This window comes from Mobula hypostoma, chromosome 4 (assembly GCF_963921235.1).
Source record: "Mobula hypostoma chromosome 4, sMobHyp1.1, whole genome shotgun sequence".
NCBI classification, from domain to species: Eukaryota; Metazoa; Chordata; class Chondrichthyes; order Myliobatiformes; family Myliobatidae; genus Mobula; species Mobula hypostoma.
Window position 1 is genome coordinate 128,656,559 of NC_086100.1, and position 25,376 is coordinate 128,681,934.

A 25,376-nucleotide genomic window follows, 5' to 3' on the forward strand; every position below is an offset into this window, starting at 1 on the left:
CGAGAATGTTAGTTTTAAATAACATGTTTTTACAGTGAGGAAATAAAGGAAGTTTGCAGTAGTAAGACAGTGAGTTGATTGAAAAGAAATCACAAAACTAAAGCAGTATGTTTGCTAAAGCTGCTTTTATTATTCTTGTCCTGTTTGGGCTCCACCTGTCGTCCACACAAGGTAAGAACTCAGTCATTAATGGGGTGTACATCAGGTTTGTTATTATTTTTTTACCTACTATTCAAAACTTCAATGAATCTCTAGGACTGTGATATTGTTTTCAAACTTGAGAGATGGTCGAGAGAGGGGCAAGGCTGGCTGATCAGTTTTTCCTGGTACTGAAATTTCAGGTGAGACTGAAGATCCGTAAAAGAAGACATGGCAAGGAATGCATTACCTCAGTTTTGTGGGAGAACATCCAAGATGTTTCCTCAAACAAGGCTACATTGTTAGAGATTCGGAACATAATGGAAGTTGGCTCTTCGTTGAGGGTGTATTACTGAAAACAGGAAGTAGAGGAACTGGTACATAGACAAATAGCAGAGAAATATGATTTAAAAAATAGGGTTGTTATACGAGTGAATTTCAATATCCCATATCTCACGGGGGATGCATTCCCACAAAAGGGTCAGAGGGGACAGAATTTTTGAAGTGTGTCCAGGAGAGCTTTTTGTTGCAGTACATAGATTGAGCAATGAGAAAAGGAGGTTTGCTGAACTTTGTCTTCAGGAAAGGAACAGGTCAGGTGGCGAGAGTGTCAGCTTGAAGATAGTAACGATAACTCCATACATTTAAAGTGGTTATGGAGAAAGACGGAAATGGTCCAAGGAAGAAGGTCTGAAGTAAAAGGTCAATTTCAGTAAATTAGGACAAGATTTAGCAAAGGTAGTCTGGGAGCACCTATTTAAGAACCAAAGAGGATAACTAATTTCAATGGCACGGGCACTGGGGTGTTGGAGCCGGCAAGATCAACATTGACTTCTCAAACTTCCGCTGATGCCCCACCTCCCCCTCGTACCCCATCCGTTATTTATTTATTTATTTATATACACACATTCTTTTTCTCTCTCTCTTTTTTCTCCCTCGGTCCTTCTCACTATACCCCTTGCCAATCCTCTGAGCTTCCCCCTCCCCCTTTTCTTTCTCCCTAGGCCTCCCATCCCATGATCCTCTCATATCCCTTTTGCCAATCAACTGTCCAGCTCTTGGCTCCATCCCTCCCCCTCCTGTCTTCTCCTATCATTTTGGATCTCCCCCTCCCCCTCCCACTTTCAAATCTCTTACTAGCTCTTCCTTCAGTTAGTCCTAACGAAGGGTCTCGGCCTGAAACGTCGACTGTACCTCTTCCTAGAGATGTTGCCTGGCCTGCTGCGTACACTAGCAACTTTTGTGTGTGTTGTTAACTAATTTCAACTTCATTTGCCCCATCATTGAAGTGTTTTCACACCCAAAGGACTCACTTTCAACAATTCTTCATCTCATGTGCTTGATATTTATTGCTTATTTGTTTATTATTATTGTTTCTTTTTTTGTATTTGCACAGCTTCTTGTATTTTTCACACCTGTTGAATGCCCAAGTTGGTGCTGTCTGTTATGGTTATTATTCTATGATTTATTGAATATGCCCACAAGAAAATGAATCTCAGCGGTGTGCATGTACTTTAATGATACATTTACTTTGAACTTTGAATTTTGAAAACCCAAAGCATGCTACATGTATGTGAGGAACAGAAGGATGACTAGAGTGAGGGTAGGACCATTCAGGGTAAAGGGGAGATGTGCCTGATACAACAAGAGGTAAGGGAGGTCCTAATTGAATACTTTGCTTCAGCATTCACCAGTGAGACAGACATTGATGAATGTGAAGTCAGCATAGAACAGGCTAATGTGCTGGAGTGTGTCAAAATTAAGAAAAAAGCATCGTTGGAGCTTCTGAAAAACATTAGGATAGATACGTACCTGGGCAGGACAGGATACATCCCAGATTTTTACTGGAAACAAAGGAAGAGATTTCTGCGGCACTGATTTTTGTGTCCTCTCTAGCCCCAGGAATGGCACCAGAAGATTGGAGAATGGCAGATGTTGTTCATTTGTTCAGAAGAGGTAATAGGGATAACCCTGGGAATTATAGACCAATGTGTCTTACTTCAGCAGTGGGAGAATGAATAGAGATGATTCTCAGGGACGGGATTTACACATTTGGAGAAACATAGTCTTATTAGGGATTGTCAGTGTGGTATTGTGAGGGGAAGGTTGTTTTGTCAAGGAATTAACTGAACAAGTTGATAAAGGTAGAGCAGTGGATGTGGTGTATGTAGGTTTTAAGTAAGGCATTTGACTGGGTTTCCCATGGGAAGCTCATTCAGAAAGTCACGAGGCATGGGATTCATGGAAACCTGGCTGTGTGGATTCGGAACAGGAGTTCACAAGACTGATAGTGTGGTAGAGGTTGGATTAGGGTGTACATTTTTTATTTTCTAGTGTTTCCTTGTAGTTTAATGTTCCTATGCTTACTTGTATTTTTATATGATCACCTATAGCATATACATGTAATTCAATTCAATAAATCTTACAGCAATTGTACAATGGGTGATTCTGTATTTTTCTGCAGCAGGTGCCACACCACTTTTATCTGATTATTTTATAGTTAATTTTTATCACGGAAATTTAATTTATCTCAAATTTGAATATGAGACAGCCACAACTTCTTTTCCTTTGTCATTTATTTGTTCGTTCTGTGTTCATTCAACAATTAAATGGCAATTAGCACCAAGTTTCATGCCTCATTTTTGAATTCCAAACAATCTCGGTTCAACATCACCAGATCCAACAAGGTGGAGAGTATTCTGCCTGGAGGCTGGTAACTCGTGTTGTTCTGCAGGGATCTGTCCTGGGACCCCTGCTCCTTGTGACTTTGATTAAAAAATGACTTGATGAGGAAGAGGAAGTGGAAGGGTAGGTTAGTAAACTTTCAGATTACATGAAGGTTGCGGTGTTGTGGATAGTGTAGAAGGTTGCTGTCGGTCATAATGGGACATTGACATGATGCAGAGCTGGGCTGAGAATTAGCAGATGTAGTTCACTTTGGAAGATTGAACTTGAAAGCAGAACACAAGGTTATTGTGAGGATTCATAGCAGTGTGAAGGAACAGAGGGAACTTGGGGTCCAAGTCCATTGATACATTGAATTATCCACAGATGTTCGTAGGGTGGTTAGGAAGGCCTTTAAAATTCTGGTTGGGCCACACTTGGAATATTGCATTCAGTTCTGTTTGTCTCATTAATAAGAAGGAGTTGAAAGCTTTGGAAATGGTGCAGAGAAGTTTTACTAGAACACCGTCTGGATTTGGAGAATACGTCTAATGAGGAAACGTTGAATGAGCTAGGGCTTTTCTCTTTGGAGCAGAGGAGGAGGAGCAGTGATTTGTTAAAGGTGTATAAGATTATGGAAGGCATAGATAGAGTGGATAGCCAGCACCCTTTTCCCAGGTCAACAATGATCAATACCAGAGGACACCTGGTTTAAGGTGAGGGTTGGAAAGTTTAGGGGAACTGTCAGAGGGAGTCTTCTACACAGAGAATGATGAGTGCCTAGAATGCAGAGCTGTGGTAATAATAGAGATTGATACATTAGCACACTTAGACACTCTTTGATACACTTGGTACATATATGTGAAACCCCCTGGTTCCCTTGGCTGCGTAAGTCTAGGGAAAACACTCTCCGGTCCCACCAAACCCATGTGACTCAGACGGCTCTCCCACCCCAGACTCCAGGTTGTGTGATTCTGTGTAATTTGCTATCCTGTTACAAATTAGTGCCATGAGATATCAGACAGTACACTGCATGCGATTAAAGGAATTATATTGATGAATCTTAACTTAACTAAAGGGTTAGTAAAGGAAAACAAAAAGAAAAGGGCCCACTTTAATTAAACAGTCAAATGTGCACAAGTTGGATCTCATCTTGAACTTCTCCATCACTCACACGCTGGGCGATCGGTCCACGTGAAAACACACATCAACTTCCAACCATCGCTCGCAATCCATCTCCAACAAACCGGTCTCTCACTGGGTCGTACCCTACGACCGGTTCTCCCCAGTGTCTTCTCTCTTCATCTCCCACCAAACCAAAAAAAACCCCAAGACCAACCTTACCAAAAAAAGGCCTCCCTCCATGCTAGTTGGATGGCACACATTTCACATCATCCCTTGTCTTCAACAATAACCCAAACAGGCTGAAAGCAGAACAGACTGCTCTTACAGAACTGCTGAATGAAATCTCTACAGCATAACAGTAACATTATGAACCAGGGCATTACATACGTTAGAAAAGGGAGGGTTATAGTCTGTGTAGGAGGGAAAGGTTAGAATGACTGGAAATGGTTGAAATGTCAGCACTACATCGTGGGCCAAAGAGATGTTTTATATCGACCTGCACAATGAGAGGTACTCAAAGGAAAATTGTTGAGAATTCAGTGCAGAAGGTTCTTGTAAAGGTGAAAGCCAAGTGTAACAAGTGCCAGGAACCGTTGATATTGAGGGATATTGACAACTGCACAGAGAGAAAATAGGAAGCATATAGCAGACCAGGCAATGTGAGGGATTAAATGCGTAGTGCAAAAGGAAAGGGAAATAAAAACTGAGGTGGTATTCATGGGTTCGTTGTCCATTCAGGAAGTATGGACGTTATTACAGCTTGGGCATTCCAGAGTCTGGAGTTCAGTTCTGGTGCCCTTCTGTAAGGACTATCTTATGAACACCCCATGGAAGGCATGGGCCTTCCTCAGATGTCCTGGCTTCCTCCCACTTTCCCAAAATGTATCAGGTAGGTTATCAGAATCAGGTTTAATTTCACTGGCATATGTTGTGATATTTGTTGTCTTTGCAGCAGCAGTACAATGCAATACATAATAACAGAAAAGAACCGTGTGCGTTACCATAAGTATATATACAGTCTATAATAGATCCCCAGCGTGGGTAGATTGCCCCACAGCATTGTAGGCAGACTCTGGAGAGACGAAGGCTACGGGACTAAACCCAGGCAGCAAACCCGGAGTGGAGCCCCTAAGGCAGCTGGACATCACTGAACATCCTTCCAGCAGCTCCTGCAGCCAAGCTGGTGCCAATCGTATCGCTTCGCTTTCCTTTGGTCTGCACCGGAGAGGCTAAGGGGTGGGGGTGGGGTTCTTGACGACTGGGCATCCCAAGATCTCTGGGCATTCAACACCCAGGCTTGTGGCCTGGAGAGGTCACTCCAGTGCCACTTTTCCATTGTCCTTCAAGGCAGTCAATGCCGCCATCATCATATATAACAGTTGAATTAAATAAGTAGCGCAAAAGAAGGTGCTGAGGTAGTGTCCATGGGTTCAATGTCCATTCAGAAGTTGGATGGCAGAGGGGAAGAAGCTGTACCTGAACTGCTGGATGTGCATCTTCAGGCTCCTGTACCTCCTCCCTGACAGTAACAATGACAAGAGGACACGTCCTGGGTGATGGTGGTCCTTAATACTAGATGTCAACTTTTTGAAGCATCACTCTCTGAACACGTCCTGGATGCTATGGGTGCTGGTGCCCATGAAGAGGCTGACTGAGTTCACAATTTTCTGCAGCTTCTTTCAATGCTGCGCAGTAGCCACCCCCCTCCCCCACCAATAACTGATAGTGATGCAGCCACTTCAAATATTCTCCATCTGTAGAAATTTGTGAGTGCCTTTGGCAATAAACCGAATGCAGGTGTCCTCCGCTTTTCCAATGTTCACTTTACGGCACCTCGCTGTTACGAAAGATCTACATTAGTTACCTGTTTTCACTAACAGAAGGTGTTTTCACTGTAACGAAAAAAGGCAGTGCACCCCGAGCAGCCAAGCCCCTCCCCCGGAACTGCATTCTAGCCGGCACTGCTTAAACACGTGCCTGTGAGGATCTGTGCTTTATGTCGATTTATTTTGAGCATCCGTTAGCAAGATGAGTTCTCAGGTATCGGAAAAGCCTAAAAGAGCTCGTAAGGGTGTGACACTTAGCATAAAACTAGACATAATTAAGCGTTTCTTTCGTAGTGAACGAAGTAAGGACAAAGTGAGTTTGGCTTGTGGAAGTTGATGAAGATGATGTTAAAGAGGTTTTGGCATCCCATCACCAAGAACTGATAGATGAAGAGCTGATGCAATTGGAAGAGGAAAAGATAACAATTGAAACCGAATGCAGTAGCGAACGGACCGAAAGTGAAGTTGTCCAGGAACTGAACGTGAAGCAACTGCGTGAGATTTTCGCTGCAATGATTACAGAAAAGTACGACTTTAATTTTGAAAGGGCACGTAGGTTTAGGGCATATTTGCAGGATGGATTGAGTGTTTACAAAGAACTGTATGATAGAAAAATGCGCGAGGCTAAGCAGTCAAGCATACTGTCGTTTTTCAAGCCTTCCGCATCAGCCACAGCAGACGACAAACCTCGGCCTTCAACATCGAGGCAGGCAGACATAGAAGAAGATGACCTGCCTGCCCTGATGGAAACAGACAACGATGAGATGACACCCCAGTGTCCCACCACCCCAACCTCCGGGCCACAGACCGATACATTGCTGTGAAGAATGCAGTGGTGCAGCGGTAACTGGGATGCACCTAGCTCATCTTTCAGAAAAAAAAGCTGAAATAAACAAGCTAATTAATTAGGTGCCGCCCAGCACGTAAATGTCGGCTCAGATCAGAGGTGATTGCCGATTGCGTCGCCTCTGATCTGGGCCGACATTTACGTGCTGAGCGGCACCTAATTAATTAGCTTGTTTATTTTGGCTTTTTTCTTAATGATGTGCTGGGTGCGTACCGGCTACCGCTGTACGGCTGCATTCTTCGTGGATCGGTATCGGTACGCGGTCCGGAAGTTGGGGGCCACTGCACCACCCCAACCTCCGCCGACTCAGCCTAACACACCATCATCAGTGTGCTCGCTATCTTCCCGATTCCGGTAAGTGATACTACACTGTACATACATTATTTCTACTTTATATAGGCTGTGTATTTTTATATGTTATTTTCGTATGATTTGGCAGCTTCATAGCTTAAGGGTTACTGGAGAGAGTGTTTCCGCCAAGAGCACTTGCATGAGATTTTCACTACGGAGAACAGTGCAGGAATGATTGTAGAAAAGTATTTCTACTTTATATAGGCTGTGTATTAATCATATCATTCCTGCTTTTACTATATGTTACTGTTATTTTAGGTTTTATGTGTTATTTGGCATGATTTGGTAGGTTATTTTTGGGTCTGCGAACGTTCACAAATTTTTCCCATATAAATAAATGGTAATTACTTCTTCACTTTACGACATTCCGGCTTACGAACCGTTTCATAGGAATGCTCTACCTTCGGATGGCGGGGGAAACCTGTATCCTCAAACTCCTAATGAAATATAGCCCCTGTTGTGCCTTCTTTGTAGCTGCATCGATATGTTACACTCAGGACAGATCCTCAGAGACGTTGACACCCAAGAATTGCTCACTCTTTCCAACACTGATTCCTGCATAAGAACTGGTGTGTGTTCCCTCATCTTACCCTTTCTGAAGTCCACATCAGTTCTTTGGTGTTACAGATGTTGAGTGAAAGGCTGTTGCAGCGACACCACTCAACCAGCTGATGTATCTCACTCCCGTATGCCCTCTCATTGCCACCTGAAATTCTGCCAACAAAAGTTATTTTGTTGCAAATTTATAGATGGCATTTGAGGAGTGCCTAACCACAGAGCTAGTTGATCATTGCAATTACTTTGGGTTAATTGTGGGTGTGAGGTTGTTGGCGCGGCACATCTCGAAGAGCCAGATGTGCCTACTCCACAATGTAAAAATAAATAAACAAATAAATAAATCTGATGGCAGATGGGAAGAGGCTGTTCCTGAAATGTTAGGTGTGTGGATTCAGGCTCCTGTGCCTCCCCCTTGATGGCAGCAATGAGAAGAGGACATGTCCTGGGTGATGGGGTCCTTCTGTAGGCATTGCCTTTTGAAGATGTCTTCAATGCTGGAGGGACTTGTGCCCATGTTTACAACTTTTTGCGGCTTACTCCGATCCTGTGCAGAGGCCTCACCATACCAGACAGTGGTGTAACCAGTCAGAATGTTTTCCATGGTTCATCTGAAGCAATCTGCAAGTGTCATTGGTGACATATCAATTCTCCTCAAATGCTGAATCAAATATAGTCACTGCTGTGCCTTCTTTGTAATTGCAGCAATATGTTATGCCCAGGATAGATCTTCAGAGTTTTTGACCCACCAGGAACTTAAAACTGCTCACCCTTCCCACTGTTGAACCCTCAGTGAGATGTTCCCTCGACTCACCCTTTCTGAGCTCCACAATTAACTCCTTGGCCTTACTGACACTGAATGCAAACTGGTTGCTGAAATGCCACTCAACCAGCTGATCCATCTCACCTCTGCACAAAGGTTCTGAACTTAAAGAAGGGTAACTTTGAAGGTATGAGACGTGAATTAGCTAAGATAGACTGGCAAATGACACTTAAAGGATTGACGGTGGATATGCAATGGCAAGCATTTAAAGGTTGCATGGATAAACTACAACAATTGTTCATCCCAGTTTGGCAAAAGAATAAATCAAGGAAGGTAGTGCACCCATGGCTGACAAGAGAAATTAGGGATAGTATCAATTCCAAAGAAGTAGCATACAAATTAGCCAGAAAAAGTGGCTCACCTGAGGACTGGGAGAAATTCAGAGTTCAGCAGAGGAGGACAAAGGGCTTAATTAGGAAGGGGAAAAAAGATTATGAGAGAAAACTGGCAGAGAACATAAAAACTGACTGTAAAAGCTTTTATAGATATGTAAAAAGGAAAAGACTGGTAAAGACAAATGTAGGTCCCCTACAGACAGAAACAGGTGAATTGATTATGGGGAGCAAGGACATGGCAGACCAATTGAATAATTACTTTGGTTCTGTCTTCACTAAGGAGGACATAAATAATCTTCCAGAAATAGTAGGGGACAGAGGGTCCAGTGAGATGGAGGAACTGAGCGAAATACATGTTAGTAGGGAAGTGGTGTTGGGTAAATTGAAGGGATTAAAGGCAGATAAATCCCCAGGGCCAGATGGTCTGCATCCTAGAGTGCTTAAGGAAGTAGCCCAAGAAATAGTGGATGCATTAGTGATAATTTTTCAAAACTCGTTAGATTCTGGACTAGTTCCTGCGGATTGGAGGGTGGCTAATGTAACCCCACTTTTTAAAAAAGGAGGGAGAGAGAAACCGGGGAATTATAGACCGGTTAGCCTAACGTCGGTGGTGGGGAAACTGCTGGAGTCAGTTATCAAAGATGTGATAACAGCACATTTGGAAAGCTGTGAAATCATCAGACAAAGTCAGCATGGATTTGTGAAAGGAAAATCATGTCTGACGAATCTCATAGAATTTTTTGAGGATGTAACTAGTAGAGTGGATAGGGGAGAACCAGTGGATGTGGTATATTTGGATTTTCAAAAGGCTTTTGACAAGGTCCCACACAGGAGATTAGTGTGCAAACTTAAAGCACACGGTATTGGGGGTAAGGTATTGATGTGGATGGAGAATTGGTTAGCAGACAGGAAGCAAAGGGTGGGAATAAACGGGACCTTTTCAGAATGGCAGGCAGTGACTAGTGGGGTACCGCAAGGCTCAGTGCTGGGACCCCAGTTGTTTACAATATATATTAATAACTTGGATGAGGGAATTAAATGCAGCATCTCCAAGTTTGCAGATGACACGAAGCTGGGTGGCAGTGTTAGCTGTGAGGAGGATGCTAAGAGGATGCAGAGTGACTTGGATAGGTTGAGTGAGTGGGCAAATTCATGGCAGATGCAATTTAATGTGGATAAATGTGAAGTTATCCACTTTGGTGGCAAAAATAGGAAAACAGATTATTATCTGAATGGTGGCTGATTAGGAAAAGGGGAGGCGCAACGAGACCTGGGTGTCATTATACACCAGTCATTGAAAGTGGGCATGCAGGTACAGCAGGCGGTGAAAAAGGCGAATGGTATGCTGGCATTTATAGCGAGAGGAATCGAGTACAGGAGCAGGGAGGTACTACTGCAATTGTACAAGGCCTTGGTGAGACCACACCTGGAGTATTGTGTGCAGTTTTGGTCCCCTAATCTGAGGAAAGACATCCTTGCCATAGAGGGAGTACAAAGAAGGTTCACCAGATTGATTCCTGGGATGGCAGGACTTTCATATGAAGAAAGACTGGATGAACTGGGCTTGTACTCATTGGAATTTAGAAGATTGAGGGGGGATCTGATTGAAATGTATAAAATCCTAAAGGGATTGGACAGGCTAGATGCAGGAAGATTGTTCCCGATGTTGGGGAAGTCCAGAACGAGGGGTCACAGTTTGAGGATAAAGGGGAAGCCTTTTAGGACCGAGATTAGGAAAAACTTCTTCACACAGAGAGTGGTGAATCTGTGGAATTCTCTGCCACAGGAAACAGTTGAGGCCAGTTCATTGGCTATATTTAAGAGGGAGTTAGATATGGCCCTTGTGGCTACGGGGATCAGGGGGTATGGAGGGAAGGCTGGGGCGGGGTTCTGAGTTGGATGATCAGCCATGATCATAATAAATGGCGGTGCAGGCTCGAAGGGCCGAATGGCCTACTCCTGCACCTATTTTCTATGTTTCTATGTAATAGTTGTGTTGTCAGAAAATTTATAAGTGGTATTTGAACTGTCCGAGCCACACAATTGTGGCTGTAGAATGAGTACAGTAAGCACAGCAGGCCTCCACTTGCTGAGGAGATTAAAGTGAGCGAGGCTCCTGACCCTCAAACTATTACCGCATTCTACCAGGACACTGTCAAGAGTGAATTGACCAGCTGTATCACCATCTGGTATGGCAATTGCAAGGCATCTGACCGCAAGACCCTGCAACGGATTGTGAGGTTTGCTGAGAGAGTCATCTGGGTCACTCTCCCTTCATCCAAAACATACACCAGAATTGCTGTGTCCTCAGAGCCCTCAGCATTATCAAAGACCACTCCCATCCATATGAAATTTTCTCTTCGACCTCCTACCATCAGTCAATATCAGAACAAAGACTATTAGGCTGAGTGACAGTTTCACCCCCGCCCCCCCCCCCCCCCGGTCTCTGAGATTTCCGAACACCCTGCTACCACCCTGTACACATTACTCATGACAGCACCAGCAGCAGTAATAATGCTGCATATTTAACTATGCACTGTATGTCAACTTGTACTTCTACAGAATACATTTTATCTGTCAATGTTATTTTATGTACAGTGTGTGATATATGTCCTGCGTTGTCCTCTTGGTCCCAGAGGAATGTTGTTTCATTTAGCTGTATATATGTATTTGGCTGAAAGGCAGTAAACTTGAACTTGGACTTCAAAGAGCATCAAATGCTGTAGATATGAGCGGAGAAAGTGCATGTGAACTTTTGCCTCACTGGGAACGGCTGCTTGGGTCCCTGGATGGTGCTAAGGTTGGAAGTGAAGGGAGCACTATCCCATTGTCTCCATCTATGCTGATTCAGACACTGAGAGCTTCCAGCAATTTGTTTTCTTCTCCAGATTCCAGTAATGACAAACTCTATAGGCTATTCTTGGAAGGATTATGATTGTATATCAGTCCTAGACTCATGACAAATGTTGTCTGTCTGCTGGCTCCAGATTACTGCCTGAAATTGATTAATTCTTGTACAAACTGCATTATAAAGCACATTCTGGTCATAAGACCACTCTGATTCATAGCAACTGATTAAGAGTTTCCATGGGCTGTTTATCTTTATCTACTAATGAGCAGATAATCAGGTGCTGTGCACAGTGCTTGTGAGATTGATATAAAGTACAAGGCTACCCGCAATAAATTCTCAGCCCTGTCCTCAAAAAATCTAATAAATAGACAAAGATGTGAAATCAGTATATTTACTACAATGATTAAGGTTTTGTAATATTTCTTTGTAGACACATTTCTCAGAGAGGGTCCAGAGGAGCTTTATTGCCGTTGCATCAGCTACACCTCTAACTTCATTCATCCAAAGACTATGAAGGATATTGATATTATTCCAAAGGGTCCTCATTGTGCAATAGTAGAAGTAATGTAAGTCTTATTGATAAACCATTGTGACATTTATAAAATACCAGTTTTGCCTTCACCCATTGGATATATTAAATGTATTCTTGGTTGTTGAGGGAGGAGTGGGGAATGATTCAACGAAAGGAAACAGTCAGGGAAACGGGAGATAGTATCTGAACTGTTTGAAGCCAAGTGTGAGACTTGGTCATGTCCGCTGGGATTGCTGATGTTGTGAATGTGAATTGCGGCACGGATGGAGATCTTTACATGGCTGAGCTGAGACATGAACCGGCTGGTACTGAAATGGTGGACCATTGTGTTAGTGCCTTGGTTATATAATATAAAATGCAGGCAAATTCCATCTCTACTCTTACACAAGCAAAACACTGCTGGTTCTGGAATTCTGAAATTGGAAGAAAAAATGCTGCATCTGCTTGAACAGAGAAAAGAGCAATGCTCAGCTCCACTGTCACTTGATCTGAAATACTGACACTTTCTCTCCCCCAGAGTTGTAGCCAACCTGCTGAATAATTCCAACATTTTCTGCTCTTCCTCCCTTCCTCACCTACTAATTCTATGGCTGAAATCGCAAGTAAATTACTTTGTATTAGGTTGAGTAGAGTTGAATTTATACATAATTGTACAGGTGCAATGAAAAACTTAAAGCAACAACACGGGCATATAGCATCATAAAAGCAGGATTCGCAAGGAAAACATAAATCAGACATAAATCGTCCATGTTTTACAAGGTAAAAGCTATAATTAAAACAAAAAGAGCAAAGTGATCGAAGTGCTAAAGTGTAGGGTTTTGCCAGATGGTTCACGAACTGAATGGTTGTAGGGAAGTAGCTGTTCTTGAACCAAGTGGTGTGGGACTTCAGGCTCCTGTATCTCCTGCCTGATGGTAGCTATAAGGCCTGGATGGTAGGGTTCTCTGATGATGGATGTTGCCTTCTTGAGGCAGCTGCCGGTGGTGTGAAGGATGTACCTGTGATGTACTGGGCAGAGCCCACTACTTCCCTCAGCTCCTTACATTCTCGTGCGTTTAATCTGCTGTAGCAGACCATGACTCAAGCAGTCAGGGTTCTTTCAACAATACATCCAAATTTGTTGAAGAGTTTGCTGACAATCCAAACTCCCTAAGCCTCCTCAGAAAGTAAAGACACTGGCATGCTTTCTTTATCATTGCATCTATGTGCTGGGCCTACAACAGGTCATTGAATACTTTAATGCCCAGGAATTTGAAGCCGCTGACTCTCTCCACCACAGATTCTCCAATGTAGAGGGGCACATGTTCTCCCTCCTACCCTTTCCTGAACTCAACAATCAGTTCTTTGGTTTTACTGATGTTAAGTGGAAGATTGTTGCTGCGACACTACTCAATCTGGTGTCTTACCTTGCTCCTGTAAGTTGACTCATCACCCCCTGTGATTCCTCGAACAGTAGTTTCAGCGGTAAATCTGAAGAGGGCATTGGAGCTGTGCTTAGCCCCACGTGAGCTTGAGAGTTGATGTGCGCCTGTGTTGATGATCAGCGAGGAGGAGATGTTGTTACCAATCCACACTGACTTTTGAGGTCTGCTGATGAAGAAGTCAAAGATCTAGATGCAAAGGGAGGAATGGAAGCCCAGATCTTGCAGCTTGATGGCGGGTTTGGAGTGGAGTGCTAAACTACGGTTGTTGAACAACATCCTGACGTATGAGTTCCTGTTGTCCAGATAGTCTGGAGCAGAGTGAAGAGTCAGAGAAATCACATCCACTGTTGACTTGTTGTGGCAGTAGGCAAACTGGAGAGGATCCAGCTCATCTCTGTTGAGCTGATTTGCACCATAGCCAACTTCTCAAAGCATTTGATCTAAGCACTATACTGGTGGTTATAGAGGGAGGCCACTGTGCTCACCATGCCTTTTTGAAGCAGTTGAGAACCTCAGAGCACAGAAGAATGAGGTTGAATATATCTATAAATACTCCATCTGGTTGGTCTACAAGGACCTTTACTCCTTGGTCAGGTACGTGGTCTGGACCAGACGCCTTTTGTGGATTCATTCTCTTGCAGAATACCTGGACATTAGGGTCAGAGACTGACCTAAGAGGGTCACATGGAAATGGGGGTTGCGTGTGAGTGTGTCATTGTTCTCTCTATTAAAGCATGCATAGAAGACATTGAGCTAGTCATTTCCAATTATGTTGGACGTTATATTGTGCAAGCCTACCACAGCTGTTGAACATCCAAATAGGATTCCAGTTTTGTTTGAAATTGCTTTGCACAGCTGGATAGCCAGACGTAAATCGATCAGCAGATTACTAATCTCCTGAATCATCCAGGGATTATGATTGGGGAAGACTTGGAATGGTTCTTTGGATACACATTCAGAGATTTACACCCTTATAGAGTCAGTTACAGCTGTGGCATATTTATTCAGGCCTGCTGATGAATCCTTGAACATGATCTCATCCACCGACTCCAAGCAATCCCAAATTTGCTCTTTCGCTTCTGTTGCCCAGCTCTTCGTGGCTCTTTTCCCTGGCGCTGTGCTGTTCCGTCTCTGTACACAGCACAGCCAGGTGGTCAGGTTGAACAAACTGCGGGCGAGGGATGGAGTGGTAGGTGTTCCTGACAGTGGTAGAGCAGTGGTTGAGTGTGTTGATTCCTCTGGAATTGCCGCTGATGTGTTGATAGTAGTTAGGCAGAAACCTCTTCAAGCTGATCTGATTAAAGTCTGATAAGGCACCAAATAAAGGGCAAGGAAAACTTAAGAGGTACTGTAAGTTTGTTATACAGCTAATTAGATATCAAAATGATTGAATTAATTTTACCATGTTTTTTCAGAGTCACACTCAACAATGATAGGCAAGTTTGTCTGGACCCTGAAGCCAATTGGGTGAAGAAATTGATTGATATAATTTTAAGAAACAATTGAAGAATTTCCTGAGTAAGTTTTCATTTCATGTTTGCTCTCTGCTCTCTGTTCACACCTTCATACTTCATTCCTCCTTCATACTTCCCTCTTTAAATTTCCACTGGTGGTGAAGCTGACAAAGCATAAACTGTCTAACAAGCTGATGATGTGGGGAGAGCAGTCTCCTTCTCCTATGGGCATGGAATATCGAACATTTTGGCTCAGAAACAGGCCCTTCAACCCATGATGTCTATTCCAATCGTACCGGTCTACCTGATCTCATCTGTCCATTATCCACAGGATCCATATCCCGCCTGTTCATGCACCTGCCCAAATGCCTCTTAAACATTACTATCTTACCTGGTTCTGTCCACTAATCATGAATATGTAGGAGTAATCCAACACGGGGAGAATTTGCAAACTCTGGACAGATAGTTCCCGTGTCAGGATTGAACCCAAGTCGCCAGAGCTGTGCAGCAGCTCCACTAATGGCTGTATCGTTGTACCCCCTTACCTTTGTTTTTTGGTGCCCGGCAGAAACTCACTTGATAAAGTTTATTTCAAAGAATAAATTAACATAAAAATCAAGCAAAATCCCCAAAGCCTTTCCCTATGTTTTTATTTTGTGATGGTCCAAGACCATAAGACCATAAGATAGATGTAGGAGCAGAATTAAGTCATTCGGGCCAGTGAGTCTGCTCTGCTATTCCAGTATGGCTGATTTATTATCCCTCTCAACCCCATTCTCCTGCCTTCTCCCTATAACCTTTGACACTCCGACTAATCAAAAACCCACCAACCTCTGCTTTAAATATACTCAATGACTTAGCCTCCACAGCTCTCTGTGCCAATGAATTCTGAAGATTCACTACTTTCTGGCTAAAGAAGTTCCTCCTCATCTCTGTTCAAAATGGATGTCCCTCTATTCTGAAGCTGTGCCCTCTGGTCCTAGACTCATCCACTATAGGAAACATCATCTCCATATCCACTCTGTCTAGGCCTTTCAATATTCAATAGGCTCCAATGACATCCCTCTTCATTCTTCTAAATTCCAGCAAGTACAGGCCCAGAGCCTTCAAATGTTCCCAATTCATTAACCCTTTCATTCCTGGAATCACTCTCATGAACATCCTCTGGACCTTCTTCAATACCAGCACATCTTTTCTCAGACACAGGGCCGAAGCTGCTCACTATATTCCAGTGCAGACTGACCAATGCCTTATAAAGCCTCAGCATTACAACCTTGCTGTATTCTAGTCCTCTTGAAATAAGTGCTAACATTACATTTACCTTCCTTACCTACAAGTTAACCTTTAGGGAATTCTGCACAAGGACTCCAATGATCCTTCGCACCTCTGATTTTTGAATTTTCTCCCCATTTAAAAAATAGTCTACATCTTAATTCCTTCTACCGAAGTGCATGACCATACACTTCTCAACACAGTATTTCATCTGCCACTTCCTAATCTGTCTAGATCTTCCTGCAGACTCACTGCATTCTCAACGCTACCTGTCCCTCCACCCATTTTGGTATTGTCTGCAAATCCGGGGACAAAGCCATCAATATTGTCATCCAAATTGATATATAATGTGAAAAGAAGAGATCCCAACACCGATACCTGCGGAATGTCACTGGACACTGGAAGCCAACCAGAAAAGGCTCTCTTTATTCTCACTCTTTGCCTCCTGCCAGACCGCCAATCTTTTATCCATGCTAGTATGTTTCCTGTAATAACATGAACTCCTATCTTACTTAGGAGCCTTTTGTGGCACTTTGTCAAAGGCCTTCTGAAAATCCAAGTAAACAACATCCACTGACTCTCATTTGTCTATCCTCAAGAGTTCCAATAGGCAAGATGGCAAGACTTCCCCTTAAGGAAACTGTGTTGACTTCAGCTTATTTTACCTTTGGCCTCCAAGTACCCCAAAACTTCGTCCTTAATGATGGACTCCAACATCTTCCTAACTATTGAAGTTAGGATAACTAACCTATAGTTTCCTTTCTTCTGCCTTCTTAAAGAATGGAGCGACTTATCTTGCAGGCACTCTACAAGTTCTCTTCCTTTGGATCCAGCACCAACCTGATTTTCCCAATATACCTGCACACTGAAATCCTCCCTGACTATCATAACATTGCCCTTGTTACATACCTTTTTTATCTCCCGTTGTGATTTTTAGCCCACATCCTGGCTACTGTTCGTAGGCCTGTTTGTAACTCCCATTCCTTTAGGAGTGTATTTCCTGAAGTAATGTACTGATGATATATTTGTCTGAGTGTCCCCTTTATGCTCTTTTAGGACAATCATTAACTAACCTGCTTAAAGTAGAACATAAGGTGGCATATGCACCAGCTAATATCTACTGAACAGTGGTGTAGTGGCACCTGTACCGGACTTCAAGGTGAGTGATCCTGGGTTTGAATCTGGCAGGTTCCTTGCACGCTCTCCATTTGTGCTGGCTGAACGTCGAGCTAGCAACTCGGCCTCGTTAAATATAGACACATGCTAAAGAACTGGCAAGGTTGATGCCTGTTGGTCAACAAGGCGCAGAGTGGAACAACATCTACTGGATTATAGGAAAAATTCCTGTTTCGTTATTCCTTGTTCTAAAATACTTCTGTGCTGATGAATTAATGTTTTGATTCTCATTTTATAAAACTGATCTGCTTTCAGAATGTGAAGGTGACCCAGGAAAAGTGCGACAACATAGACTGGTACCAATCAGCAGGTCACCCTCGCTTACCTCCCGCACAAGGACTAGAAGATCACAGCCTTCACCTTTATCATAATCGTGCTCCTGTCTTCATCAGCCAAAGGAAGACTGGATTGACTCACTTTCAGATGAAGTCTATTCGACAATATTATCGCATTCATATCTGAATAGTGTCTTTGTTATACTTAATTAAACCATTTTCAGTATAATGTTAATTAGATTATGAGCAAGCAGCAGATTGGTTGTATCATTCCTAATCAGTTAACCAAGATCAAAGGAATCATAGCCATTTATGATTCAGAAGTGCCAGCTAAATGAGAGGCAGCATTCCAGCCCAGTTACACTTCCCAGATTTTGATTTGTAATCTTGAAAGTTACAACAGTTTACCGTCACATGTAAAACCATTATGAATGCAAAGAGGGTTACGAATCTAACCACGTCTGGCTACCACCATCCTGGTTAAGTGCTTCCCTCTCTACATTAGCTTGGTCACTTCATGTAAATCTTCCTTGATTCCCAAACAAAACAATGCTAGTCCCGGCCAGTCTTTCCTCGCAGCTAAACTTCTCTATTCCCAGCTTTTATGCAAGTCTCTATAAGAAATAACTTTGTTAGATGGGACCACAACTATGTGCAGCATTCTAGATGTAAACCAGTTTTTACGCCACTTCCCAGTTCTTATGTTCTATGTCCCGTTACTAAAGGGAAGTAACCCGCCACTCAGTCATAGAAATGTACAGCGCAAAAACAGGTCTTTGAGCCCATCCGGTCCATGCTGAACCATTTAAACTGTCGAGTCCTATTAATCTACACCAGGACCATAGCCCTCCATACCCCTCCCACCATGTACCTATCCAAACTTCACTTAAACATTGAAATCGAAATCACATCCACCACTTGCACTTTCCACACTCTCACCAATCTCTGAGTAAGTAACTTTCCCCTCAAGTTCCCTTTAAACATTTTACCTTTCACCCTTTACCCATGACCTCTAGTTGTAGTCTCACCCAACCTCGGTGTAAAAAGCCAAATTGCATTTACCCTATCTACACCACTCATAATTTTGTATATCTCTATCAAATCTGCCCTCCATCTTCTATATTCGAGTGAATAAAGTTCTAACCTATTCAGTCTTTGGGCTATGTGAGGGAAACTTGTACACTTGGTGGAAACCTAGGGAGAAAATGCGAACTCCACATAGACAGCTCAGTCTGTTTCCTGGGAATTATAGTCCTAATGGTTCCAGAGATAGAAGGGGTCACTCTGGCATTATAACAGAAATGCACTTCTAAGCTTATGCTGTGCCAGAGATCTGGTTGAGGCTCCAGCTCCTGCTGGCAGATCTTGTCACAACAAAACAGTTGAAGTGATCTGATCACCCTATGGTTCAGTGTGGAGTGAGCCCCAGAGGTCGCGAGGGCTGGGACGCATGGTGCGTCTGCTCAGCATTGAGATGGGGGCTTGGGGCTCCACCTGGCTATCACTGTGAGTGTGGGCCACTGCTGGGAGCTGGCGAATATGCTCCATGTGTCGATGGACCACCCGTCTTCCGTGGTATCTCCCATCACCTCCCACAGGACGGTGGTGAATTTTGTTGCATTCCCTTCACTTTGTTTGGCTGCACAGTTCTCCCCGCCCTAGCAGTTCCTCGGTGGCTCAGCGGCAGTGACTGCTCTTGCACTTGTGGCTGTGGAGAAGTCCCTGGGTGTGCAGAGAGGGGCAGTGCCCACCTCATCCAACGGGACTGTGCTGGCCAGTGTGCCAAGCTCACCCTGGCATTCACCTCCTCCCTCCAGCTGGCACTAGACTCACTCCACATTGTGCCTCCATCACAGGCGAGGTCCAGTGGTGATGAGGGCAGAGGATCACAGCAGGTTAAAGAACAGTGGGGTATTTGCCTGTGTGAGTTCCGACCCCAGCACCAAACATCTGTACTTTGTGGCAGAGTACCAAGCCAGTAGCAGTGTCAGAACTAGAATCAGAATTAGTATCATTGACATAGAGTTATGGAAAAATACAGCACAAAAGCAGGCCCTTCAGCCCATCTAGTCTATGCCGATCCATTTAAACTGCCTGCTCCCATTGTGCTGCACTGGTACCATAGCCCTCCATACCCCTACCATCCATGTACCTATCCAAACCTCTCTTAAATGTTGAAATCAAGCTCACATGCACGACTTGCGCTGGCAGCTTGATCCACACTCTCACAACTCTCTGAGTGAAGAAGTTTCCTCTCATCTTCCCTTAAATGTTTCACCTTTCACTCCTAACTGTGACCTCAGTGGAAAATGCCTGCTTGCATTTACCCTATCTATACGCCTCATAATTTTGTATACCTCAATCAGATCTCCTCTCAATCTTCTACATTCCAAGGAATAGAGTCCTAACCTATTCAATCCTTCCATATAACTCAGGTCCTCCAGACGCAGTAACATCCTTGTGAATTTTTTCTATACTCCTTCAGTCTTTTCACATTTTAGCTCTAACCCATGACCTCTAGTTGTCATCCCACCCAACCTCAGTGGAAAAAGCCTGCTTGCATTTACCCTATCTATACCCCTCATAATTTTCACCATTATCAAATCTCCCCTCAATCTTTTATGTTCCAAGGAATAAAGTCCTAATCTATTCAATCTTTCCTTCTAACCCACATCCTTCAGACCCATCAACATCCCTGTAAATATTCTCTGAACTCTTTCAACCTTATTTACATTTTTCCTGTAGGTAGTTGACCAAAACTGCACACAATACTCCAAATTAGGCATCACCAATGTCTTATACAACTTCAACATAACCTGCCATCTCCTGCACTCAATACTTGGATTTATGAAGGCCAAAACAGCAAATGCTTTCTTTATGAACCCCTAGCAACTTGAATTTTGGACCTGCATTCCCAGATCTCTTTGCTTGACTGCACTCCTCAGTGCCTTATCATTCACTGTGTAAAGACCTACCCAGGGTGGTCCTACCATAGTGCAACACCTCGCACTTGTCTGCATTGAGCTCCATGCAGACAACATCCACTGCTTTGCCTTCATCAATTTTCCTGGTAACTTGCTCGAAAAACTCTATAAGATTGGTTAGACTTGACCTACCATGCACAAAGCTATGCTGACTATTCTTAATCAGTCCCTGTCTATCCAAATACTCATATATCCAGTCCCTTAGAACGCCTTCCAATAACTTGCCCACCACTGATGTCAGGCTCCCTGGCCTATAATGTGCTGGCTTTTTAGAGCCCTTTCTTAAACTGCAGAACAGCATTGTCTATCCTCCAATCCTCTGGCACCCCAGCTGTCGCTAAGGATGATATAAATATCTCTGCTGGCACCCGGCAGTTTCCACACTTGCCTTCTGCAGGGTCCAAGGCAACACCTTATCAGGCCCTGGGGATTTATCCACCCTGATTTGCCTCAAGACAGCAAACAGCATCTCCTCTGTAACCTGTAGAGTCTATGAAGTTGATGATGTTTGGCCTCCCTTCTGTAGACTCTGTGTCCATCTCCTGAGTAAATACAGATGCAAAAAAAAAAGGCATTTAAGATCTCTCCCATCCTTTTTAGCTCCGCACATAGAGGACCAATTCTGATATTCCAGAGGATCAATTTTGTCCCTTGCAGTCCTTTTGGTCTTAACTTGTCTGTAGAAGCCTTGGGATTCTCCTTCATCTTGTCTGCTAAGGCAACCTCATGCCTTCTTTTAGTCCTCCTGATTTCTTTCTTAAGTGTTCCCTTGCATTTCTTATACTTAATAAGCACCTCATTTGTTCCTACCTGCCTATAATGAGGCAATGCACCTCCTCTTTTTTCTTATCCTGAGCCTCATTATCTCTTAAAAAGCAAGGTTCCCCAAATCTGTTATCTTCACCTTTCATTCTGACAGGCACATATAAGCTTAGTACTCTCAAAATTGACTTTTGAAAACCTCCCAAGAACATCTTGCCAGGAAACAGCCTGCTCTAATTCACACTCGCAAGATCCTTTTTGCAGACTTCCTTTGAAACTAATGGCAGTGTGATCACCAGATGCAAAATGCCTGCCTGCACAAAGTTCTGTCACCTGCCCTGTCTCATTCCCTAATAGCAGATCAAGTATTGCACACTCCATTGCTGGGACTCATATGTAATAATTAAGAAAGCTTTCCTGAACACATTTGACAAACTTTATCCTATCTAGTCCTTCTATGGTGTGGGAGTCACAGTCAATTATTCTGGCACTCTGGTTCCCATCCTCCTCCAACTCTAGTTTAACACCCCACCCCCACCCTGTGCTGTTCTAGCAAATCTTCCCTCTAGGATGTTAGTCCCCTTCCGGTTCATGACATATGTCATGTAACATGTTGTTTTCTCATAGCAGTACAGTGCAGTACATTAAATACAATAAGAAACATACATTAAGAAATTAAATAAATGGTGCAAAAAGAGAGTGAAATTAGTGAGGTAGTCTTCATGAGTTCATTGTCTGTGCAGAAATCTAATGGTAGAGGGGAAGAAGCCATTCCTAAAACACTGAGTGAGTCCAGAGGCTCTTGTGCCTCGTCTCTGACAGCAGCAATGAGAAGAGAACGTGTCCTGAGTGGTGGGTGGTCCTTAACGACAGATGCCGCCTGCTTCGGGCGTTGCCTTTTGAAGATCTCCTTGATGGTGGGGAGGCTGGTGCCCGTGATAGAGCCAGCTGAGCTGACAACCCTCTGCAGCGTTTTCTAATCCTGTACATGCCAGATGTCGAAGCAACCAGTCAGAAAGCTCTCCACACTACATCTGTAGAAATTTGCTGGAGTCTTTGGTGACGTACTAACTCTCGTCAAAATCCTAATGAAATACAGGTGCTGGTGTGCCTTCTTCATCATTGCATTAATATGTTGGGCCTGGGATAGGTCTTCAGGGATGTTGATACCCAGGAACTTAAAACTACTTACCCTTTCCACTGCTGGTCCCCTGATGAGGACTAGTGTGTGTTCTCTCCTCCAGAAATCCACAATCAAATCCTTGGTCTTGGTGATGCTGAGTGCAAGGTTGCTTTTGCAACACCACTCAGCCAGCTGATGTATCTCACATCTGAACACCTCCTCGTCACTATCGGAAATGTTGCCAACAACAGCTATGTCACTGGTGAAGTTATAAATGGCATTTGGTCTGTGTCTAGCTGCAGAGTCATGCATGAAGATGAAGTAGAGCAGTGTGCTAAGTACACATCGTTGAGGTGTGCCCGTCTTCTGAACCATCTCATCTACATGTCCTGCTGTTTCAGAGGTCTATGGACATGCACTCTAATGAACCTTTGCTCTCTCAATGTTCTAGTATTTGCTTTCTTCACCCTTTCCAAGTGCCTTACTTCACATCTTTTCAGATTGAATACCTGTTCATTAATAACTTCCTGCCATCCTCAACTTACATCTTCTCAACAACACTTGTACCTTTAAACCACCTGGAAGCTTGTTAATCATGCCCACCGTGATTGCCCAATATATTGATATACACTAGTAAAACTAAGGGAACCTGTACTGAGCCTTGATAATGACACTGGAAATAATGAACACGATTCGATCCTGAATACACTCAATGTTGGACTTTGCTTTCAGTCACAGGGTCTGCCAAGCTTTTACGTTCATGACCAGTTTTCTATCTCGTAAAACACACAAAATGCTGGAGGAACTCAGCAAGTCATCCTGATGAAGGGTCTAGGCCCAAATTATTAACTGCTTATTCCCCTCCATAAGCGCAACCTAACCTGCTGATTTCCTCCAGCATTTTCTGTGTGTTTCTCAAGATTTTCGGCATCGGCCCAATCTCTTCTGTTTCTATCTAGAGCCTTTGCTGAAACATCAAAATTCACTTTTCTCATCAGCCTTCCTTGTTACATCCTCGAATTTAATCACATTGAAGACAACCTTCTCTAAACAAATCCACATTTACTTGCTATGGATGAAAAGCCATTAAGAGACTGTCATCCTAAATGTAGCATGTCTTTAGTCAACTCAACTGAGCGCGTAGCGGATATTGAGTTATACTCAAATACAATGACAAAGCAGACACGTGATTGACAACCAACAAATGTGATCATAACAAAGTCTGATCTGCATAAATGATAAAGTAACCAGTCCAGAACCTCCCATGGACCATGCATGAATTGGAAACGTGGGTCCAATTTGTCTATTGCTTCCCCTATCTGTGGTTCAATGGTGAAAGATACCTTAACCTCAAGGTATCTAGTTCTAATGCCTACTTCAATGGTGCCAAATGCCTTTGCTCTTCCATGTCTGGTGTTCAAATCCCTGGCCCATTTGTCTATTGTTTCCCTGTATCGATGGCTGTGTCAGCCATCTGGTGCATTTCACACTGTTGTGTTATAACTTGGTCAACTTTATCCCAGTCCCACTAGGGCTCCGTTTGTTCCCCTGCTTTTTTTGGTAACCCATACCAGAATGCCTCATAGTTATGTGACTCTTGCTTTGCCCAATTATTGAACAAGTTTGAACATCCAGAGCTTGAGGAACCAGCTATTACTTTGTAATTACAGTGGTCTCTTTCCAAATCACTTGAGTTGAATTGCTTCCTGTTGTAAACGATCATCTTCTTTATCTCAAAGTTGCTGGCGAATGCAGCAGGTCAGGCGGCATCTCCAGGAAGAGGTACAGTCGACATTTCGGGCCGAGACCCTTCGTCAGGACTAACTGAAGGAAGAGTGAGTAAGGAATTTGAAAGTGGGAGGGGGAGGGGGAGGGGGAGATCCAAAATGATAGGAGAAGACAGGAGGGGGAGGGATGGAGCCAAGAGCTGGACAGGTGATTGACAAAAGGGATATGAGAGGATCTCTTACTAGCTCTTCTTTCAGTTAGTCCTGACGAAGGGTCTCGGCCTGAAACATCGACTGTACCTCTTCCTAGAGATGCTGCCTGGCCTGCTGCGTTCACCAGCAACTTTGATGCATGTTGCTTGAATTTCCAGCATCTGCAGAATTCCTCGTGTTTACCTTCTTTATCTTGTGGGTCAGAATCTTTGTTTACAGAGCTGCCCCTTTAAATTTCAAGGCTGATTATGATAGTTCGTTATATCTTAAAGTAATTTGGAGAATGGTTCTTTCTCATATCATTGCTTTCTAGATTAACTAAATGTCCTCTGACTGTGACACACTGCTCCCTATCCCTAATGTAACTATTTGATCAATCTGTGCATTTGTAATGTCTGTACTTTCTAAATGCTAATTAATTACATGCTTCACTTCTACAGCAGTAAGTATTTGTTAATTTGCAAAAGGATTTATACACTTTTGAAATATTCTTATCAGCGAGTTTATTGTGTTTTAATGTTTAATATTGGTTTATTTGTATATCGAGATAGATAGACAGATACCTTATTGATCCCAAAGGAAATTACACTGTTACAGCATTACAAATGCACAGATATACAAATACTAGAAGAGAAGTAGGAAAGAATAAAAAAAAAGTTACCTCAAACAGTCTAACAGGAGGGGGTCATCACTTCCCCGGCTATCGGTTGACTCATTATAGAGCCTAATGGCCGAGGGTAAGAATGACCTCCTATAGCGTTCTTTAGAGCAGCGCAGTTGCTCCTCTGTTCTGCTAGGGTGGCATGCAGAGGGTGAGAAACATTGTCCAGAATTGCCAGGATTTTCTGTAGGGTCCTTGGTTCTACCACAGCCTCCAGTGCGTCCAGTTTGACTCTTATAACAGAGCCAACATTTTTAA

At 43.4% G+C, this 25,376-nt stretch overlaps 1 long non-coding RNA gene across 1 annotated transcript; it reads left to right on the forward strand.

The window, feature by feature from the left end:
- Positions 1–24,304, forward strand: LOC134345602 (uncharacterized). The gene is made up of 4 exons (XR_010017734.1): positions 1–171; positions 11,946–12,081; positions 14,887–14,989; positions 17,629–24,304. It is a non-coding gene; the product is annotated as an uncharacterized LOC134345602 (long non-coding RNA).
- Positions 24,305–25,376: the final 1,072 nt, after the last annotated feature.